Raw genomic sequence first — 7,094 nt, 5'->3', positions numbered from 1 at the left:
TCATAGGTACAATTGGACTAAACCTCCCTGAACTAGCCTTCCTTCACATCTCAACCCACGCAATCTTCAAAGCAATGCTCTTCCTATGCTCAGGCTCCATCAATCACAGCCTAAACAGCAAAGAAGATATCAAAAAAATAGGAAGACTCCAAAAATTGCTACCCACAACTACGGCATGCCACACCACCGGCAATCTCGAGGTATCATGGAGGCTGAGGGCAGGCTGGACTGGAGGGCACCCATGTCCTCGATGACCTCGTTGATTTTCCTGAGGTCCTGCAGGAGCCGCCTCTTGTCTTTGCCAGGCTTTCATATGATAATGACAGGCACATTGCAGGGGCTAGTAGATGGTACAATGTGGCCCACAGACAGCTGCTCCTGCACGAGGGACTGCAGGGCCTTTAACTTTCTGCCTGGGAGGGGCCACTGATCCACCCATATGGGGTCGTTGGTCTTCCAGGTTAACTGAAGGGTGGCGCGCTGCTCTGTGGCCCCGTCTAGAAATCCTGAGGTGTTGATAGGATCTCTAGCCTTGTCCCCCTTTGGGACAAGAGGTCTTTTCCTCAAATTGTTATTGATGCCCGGGCGACGGATGATCTTACTGTAGCAACTGTGCCCTCAGGACCTTCCATGCAGATGTTACTGTGACTCCAGAAGCTGGTAGTGGCTCCTCTGGTAGGTATTAATTACCCTAGCAGCTGGAACCAGGGACCATTGTTTTTGCCAATCAGAGCAGGAAATTATGGCGGCATCAGCTCTTGTATCTAATACTCCTGAAAGACATCTCTTTCTCCCTTTACATGACAAAGCACACTTTAGAATGGGTCTGTTTCTGCCTGTTATCTGTGCCCACATCACCATTGGGTCAACTGGTGTGGTGATCATGTCCCGTAGGAGGTAGTGTATGGCTATAAATGTTTTTGTTTTAATGAAAAGTGGAGAGTCTAAGCATAGAACCTGGACAGTTATCTCCTGCAAAGACGTCAAGGTGAGTACCTCAGGTAGTAGAGTGAGTGTCTCCATCCCTTCCCCGGTGTTGGTTTGAATCAAAATGTCTTTGGGCTCTCCTTCAGGTCTGTATTTGCCTGTGGGAAAATGGTGAACATAAATATCGTGGATTGGAAATGAAAAGGCCCCTATCAGCTGCCTTTGGACTCCAGGGCAGAGCTTTCTTCTGTCGAGTTTTTTGCAGTGATCAAGCTATCCTGATGGATCTGAGAAGGTCGCTGTGCTGATTCTCCACGATGTTGGGGAGAGTGGGGCAGAACGGCCTCGCATTTGGTGTCATGGTGCAGGGCCTTTCTGTGTCTGTGTGGGGTTTCCTGCAGGCCACCGGTTTTGTTGGTGTTGGAAAGTGTGTGGATGAGGGGGCAGTGAGGACAGTGGCTGTGACAGCTAGAAGGTCCCTGGTAATAGCATGTATTTTTAAAATACTGTTGAAAATGCCCCATCTCCCTACACTTAAAGCCAGGTCCTTTTTCATGTGTATGTCAGGGAATAACTTGGAAGGCTACACCGACTGGTAGCCTTAGCCAGGCTGGAATAAAGGTTGAGGATGCCCTAAGTGTGCATGCCTCGATTATTTGTGCAATGGTAGGGTTTGTGTTGAGTGGTAGAGAAGCTAAAATGACTTTTCAGGTTTTTGTTAGCATTGGTTTCAGCAAGCTTAGTAAGGAGTACCTTCCTGACTTTTGGATATTCAACTTTCTTCTCTATTGCTTGTTTAAGGTGGTCAATAAATTTTAGAAAGCATTCCCCAGGTCTCTGCAGAATGTCTGCAAAATCTAGAGTAGGTGTTTCTCCATTGGGTGTCTGCTTGAGAGCTGTTTTTGCAGCACTTTTATCTCTTCTAACAGAGCTCTGGGTAGGTCTATTGAATGAGGTTTAGTGAAATCTTCCTCACTTGCTAGATGGATTAGTGTTAGGTGTGCCCACCTCTCTTCTTTAGCATAGTCTTTTATGGATGTTGTATTAGTTTTTTCCCTATTCCTTACCACAGAATAATTTCAGTGGGAGAAAGTAGGATGTGCATAGAATGGCGCAGATTGTGAGCCCCATTACATGTGCAGTGAAGGTGGCATTTAAAAAATTATTAAAATGCAGTGACCCCCTCCCACGGTCTCTCGCTGCTTTACAAAGGTCTTTCATCTCCCGTGTGTGACAGCTTCCCATCGGGGGTTAGCCCCACTCTGGTACTGCACCGGTGCTGCTTGTATTTTAGCTACTAATTCCCAGTCCCCCTCTTCAGCTGCCAGCTTCTCCATCCTCTGACAAGAATCCTCAGGCTCATGCTGAAGGTCAGATGAACCTTCCCTCTCCTCTCCAGAAGATGGAATTTGGTCTTTGGCAGAGGAGCGAGGCCTTGGGGTGACTGGCCTGGCCAGGCCCGGTGTTGTGGGCCTTTGGTAGCCAAGATGGCGCCCTTCCGGTTACCGCCCCTCACACTTCCAGCTCTGAGAGTGTGGGATCCACAAGGGGCTGAGTTGGAGGGGGTAGGGCAGCGGGAGTAGGCAAGGAAGCGCTGGATCCCAATGCAGAGGTGGTTCTTGATGCATGGGTGGTATCCAGCACAGGGGCAGGACCCGATGAGAGAGCTGAGGATGGGAGGGTGTTTGATGTTGACAACACCCTCCAGAGGAGGGAATCCATTTTGTGAGCTACCTGAGGGGTATCCAGGGAGGAGAGGCACTGGAGAATGGGTTAGGGTAGAATCCAAGCCTGTGTGATCAGTACAGCCCTTGGTAAAGGGTAGAGAAAGAGGGGAGATGTCAGACAGCAGGTGGCTTGTCTGTGCTTTATAGTACTTTCCCTCTCTCGCCCTTATCTTGGTATCAGTGGGTTCAGGAATGCCAGAGGCAGAACAGAAAGTCTGGGTTGAATATTTGAACTTTGAACCCTTGAGAAAACTCTATAAATCATATGAAAAATTGGGTAAAATGTTGCGATTCTTATCACTCCCTGAGTTTTCAAAAAATAGAATTTTCTTAACTCAGTCCCAGAATGCTATTAGACTAACTGAATACACAGAAGTGTCTGGGAGCTCTGTAAACAGCCAATGAACAAACGACTTCGAACTTCGTTTAGTAAAACTCTTCCACATTGAAAGGAGAACCCCTCTAACTCAAATATGTATGTCCCTCTCATCTTTGGATAGTTTGTTACCCAGAGCTGTCCCTGATGTAAAGGGAGGTCCACCCAGAGGTCTAAAATATCACCCAAGCATCCTGCACTGCAGGCGGCAGTCCCCCCATTCACTACTCTGGTTGCTCTGGATGCAGGTGTTTCAAAATGTCCCCTGGGCTTCACCATCTGAGCCTGCCCTGTTGCCCATGCAGGGTGCTGATGCTGCCTTCAGCAAGCCCTGATAAAACTGATCAAACATTGCATTTAAAGGGCTGCCTCACTTTTACTTTAATTTGCCATTTTTGTCGTAAGGTATTTTAGTTCCAGTAATAGGCCCCTGGGCGTCCACAACCCTGCGTCCTCCTGAGACTTCATTTCTGGGTCAGTGTGGAAGTCCATCCGGAAATCCTTCAGTTTTTGCCTCACAATTGTCATGAGACCACCGAAGGGTTAAAAACTGTTGAGCCAGTTGGGAAAGAAAGTCTCATGGCGTTTACAGATGGTGTCTGCAGAACATGCCATGCTGTACTCGAAGGGGCATGCTGCCCTGTTCTGAACAATGGAACTGGACTTTCTTCCAAACTTCAGGCCTGGCTGGACTGAGCTCTGGGGTGGCTTCCCCCCCGCTCCAAGAGAAGACCCCTCTTGCCTGTCTTCAACCACCGTGACAGACCAACTGAAATGTGAGCCCCCTCATCAAAGAACCAAGAACCCCTCTGGCACCCTATTGGCACCCCCATGGCACCCCCCTGGCAACCTCCTTCCAGAGACTGGGACTGTACCCCCTCCCAACTCAGGGAAGGAGGAGAATCTGCCCAGAGTAGACGTACCTGGGAGCATTCGGCCATGAAAACAATGGACTTTTCCCCTCCATGGAAACCTAATTGCGGCCACCCTTCCCCCAACCAAGAACAGTATATCTGGGGTTCGGTTCGACTGCCTCTCCGAGAGTCTCCCCAAGACGTGTACCAGCGAGCATCAGCGGCGGGACCCCAAAGGCATCACGTCTTGGTAGCTATACGCCATTCCCTAACCTTCTTTCCTTCCTTTTTCCTTATCCTATCCTTCTCTTCCCTGGATCCTCTAAGCAATATATATTTAGCTGTAGTTATTATCAATAAATTCCATCTTGTTGATTTGCAACTGCAAACCACTGTGCCTTTGTTGGTTATTTTTGCACCCAAAAATCATTCGTCACCCGTTCATGTCGGGCGGACCTTCACAGTCAGGAACCCAGCAGTACTGAAAGCAGAAGTGTGTCCTTTGTGATCCCTTTGGGATGGCAGTGGAAGTGCCCTGAGTGTACATTCAGAGGCACCTTCATGGATTCTCATGCCACAACACCTAAATTAAATGTGCAAGGTGACTTCCTTGAATGACATGTAGTCCTTTGAAATATCCAGAGGAAGTGGTCTAAAACTGCATTCTCAGCCTGCTCCTTGGGACCAGCTGTGAGGGGCTGAGGGCTGGCCTGAGCCCGGTGCTGTGTCCCACTGGGAGCAGCCCCACAGGCTCATGTGCAGAGCAGGCACTGCCAGAGGCCCTGGAGATCTCACCTGCCCTGCAGCCACCTTTGTCAAGGTGCTGTAAACATCAGCTGGTGCTGACTTTCCCCTTGGATCCCTTGGTTTGGTCAGTATGGGGATTTCGTTCCTGAAGCCCGTGGGATTTCCCCCTGGCAGCTGTGACGGGGATGCTCGGGGAGTGTGGGGCTTTGGGGGCAGCTGCCTGGGCAGGGGCTGAGCTCGGGGCCCTGTTGGGCCCATGGCCCCCAGCAGCAGCAGCAGCAGCAGCCCCAGGGCCCAAAGCCCCATGCCCCCTGCCCAGCACAGGCTGCCCTGTCCCTGCAGCTGTCACCAGAGTGGGGCCCAGGGGCCAGTGGTCGCTGGCAGCACCAGGAATGCGGGCAGGGTGAGGATGGCCTGGCTTGGCTTTTGTCTCTGGAGCAATGCGGGCTCAGGGCAGTGCAGAGCAGGCTGGGTAGCAGAGCCCAGGGTCTTTGGAGGCACCAAGGCTTAAAGATCAGCCCCAGCAGCAGCCCACATGTAGCTGGCCCAGTTGCCAAGACTGTGGTGGCCTTGAGAGTGTGCAGGTGGATTTTGCAAGGCTGTGGCCTGCTGGTGGCTCTGGGCCCAGGAGTCCCTGTGGCTGCAGCAGGAAGGGTGGCTGAAGGTTTGCTGCCTGCTTTGGTGGCATGGCTGCAGGGGCCAGTGCTGTGAGAGCCCCCTGGGTGAGAGCTGGTGAGAGAGAGCTGAGCTCTTGGGGACAGCGCTGTGCCCCAGGCCAGGAAGAGCAGCAGTGCCCAGTGCCAGGAGTGGTGTCAGTGGGAGCCCCTGTGCACAGGGAACCCCCAGCCCCGGGTTGGCCGTGCCAGCACCCCCAGGGACCTCCAGCCCTGGGAATATAGAACAAGTGGAACCCACAAGTGTGCAAAGGCTGTCTGTGCCCAAAGGAATGGCTGAGAGGAGTCAGGTTTTAAAAAGAAACAGTCTTTATTTGCCGAAGATCGGCAAATCTAGGATTTACAGAATATGTGTCAGTATAACAATTGTTATAACAACAAAAACAACAATGTAGAGAACATATTTACATGGGATCCGATGGACTAACAATCTTCAAAACACATTTACAGAAAATATCCAACACAGAAAACATATTTACAAGGAACTTCGAAACTCTCGAACGTATTTACAAAGTCATCGGTCTGTGCCATCATGTGCATGAGTCCTGGAAGAAAGGAAGCAGCAGAGCTGGACTCAGCTGGCAGCACTGGGCCCAGCAGGGCTGGGAGCTGGGCCCCAGGGGCTGGGCCCGGGCTGGCAGGGCTGGCGTGGCCCCAGGAAAGCGCAGGCCAGGCCGGGGCTGGTGCTTGTGGCAGCACAATCCAGGCCCCCTGCGGGCACTGTGTCCCTGAGCGGGGCCATCCAGCCCAGCCCCAGCCTGGCGTCAGGGGACCCAGTGTGTGTGTGGGCAGGGTGTGGGAAGCATCTGCCTGTCTTACCTGTGGGGCTCCATCTTCACCCAAGGACCATGAGCTCCTCCTCATCCTCCTCATCCACTTCCATCTCTTCAGTGTCATCCTCCTCATCTACTTCCATGTCCTCGATGTTATCCTCCTCGTCTACTTCCATGTCCTCAACAGTGGAGGTCATGGAGGTAGAGGAGGAGTCCACTTCCATCATCTCTTCCTCATCCAGCCTCAGGTCCACTTCCATCGCCTCCACAGTGTCTCTGTCAGTCTGCAAGGGGCAGCACAATCTCCCAGTCCTGTCCCACACCATACATTCCCACATGGCTGCAGCCTGCCCAAGCCGGGTGCCCCCTGCCTGGCATGGCACTGTACCTCCATGGGCACAGCAGAGCACATCCTGCTGGGATTGGTGCTCCAGAGCCGGCAGCAGGAAAAGCCCAGGCAGCAGCAGCAGCACCTCAGCGCTGAGGGTCAGAGCGCAGAGGGAGTGGCAACTGACCCTTGGCAGCCGGTGAAGTGTCTGCTGTGCTCGTTTCCAGGTCCTGGACGTTCCACCTGGAACCCTCTGGGAGCTGTGATGTCACTGAAGTTTCAGGGCCCCTGCGCAGTGGGAGATGGGGATGGCAGAATGATCAATTCCTTGACTGGTTTGCCTTGGAAGGGACCCTAAAGATGATCTGGTTCCAAGCTGAGCAAGCTCCCAGCACACCAGGTTGCTGCGGCCCCTGTCCCACCTGGCATTTGATGTTGCTGGGAATGGGGCATCCACAGCCTCTCTGCACTGGTCCCTGTGTCAGGGACAAGCACCCTGAGAGTAAAGGACTTCTTCCCATTTTCAAATCTCCTCTACCTCTTGCAGTTTGGTCCTATTCTCCCTTGTCCTTTCACTACAGTTCCTGAGCAAGAGTCCTCTCCCACTTCTCTGGTGGTCAGGCTGTTCCTGCAGGGTCACACGTGTGGCCTAACCTGCAGACAGGACAGGGAAGCCAAGTTCCCAGTT

This window comes from Zonotrichia albicollis, chromosome 24, assembly GCF_047830755.1.
Source record: "Zonotrichia albicollis isolate bZonAlb1 chromosome 24, bZonAlb1.hap1, whole genome shotgun sequence".
NCBI lineage: Eukaryota > Metazoa > Chordata > Aves > Passeriformes > Passerellidae > Zonotrichia > Zonotrichia albicollis.
Note: the sequence above shows the minus strand (reverse complement) of the source record.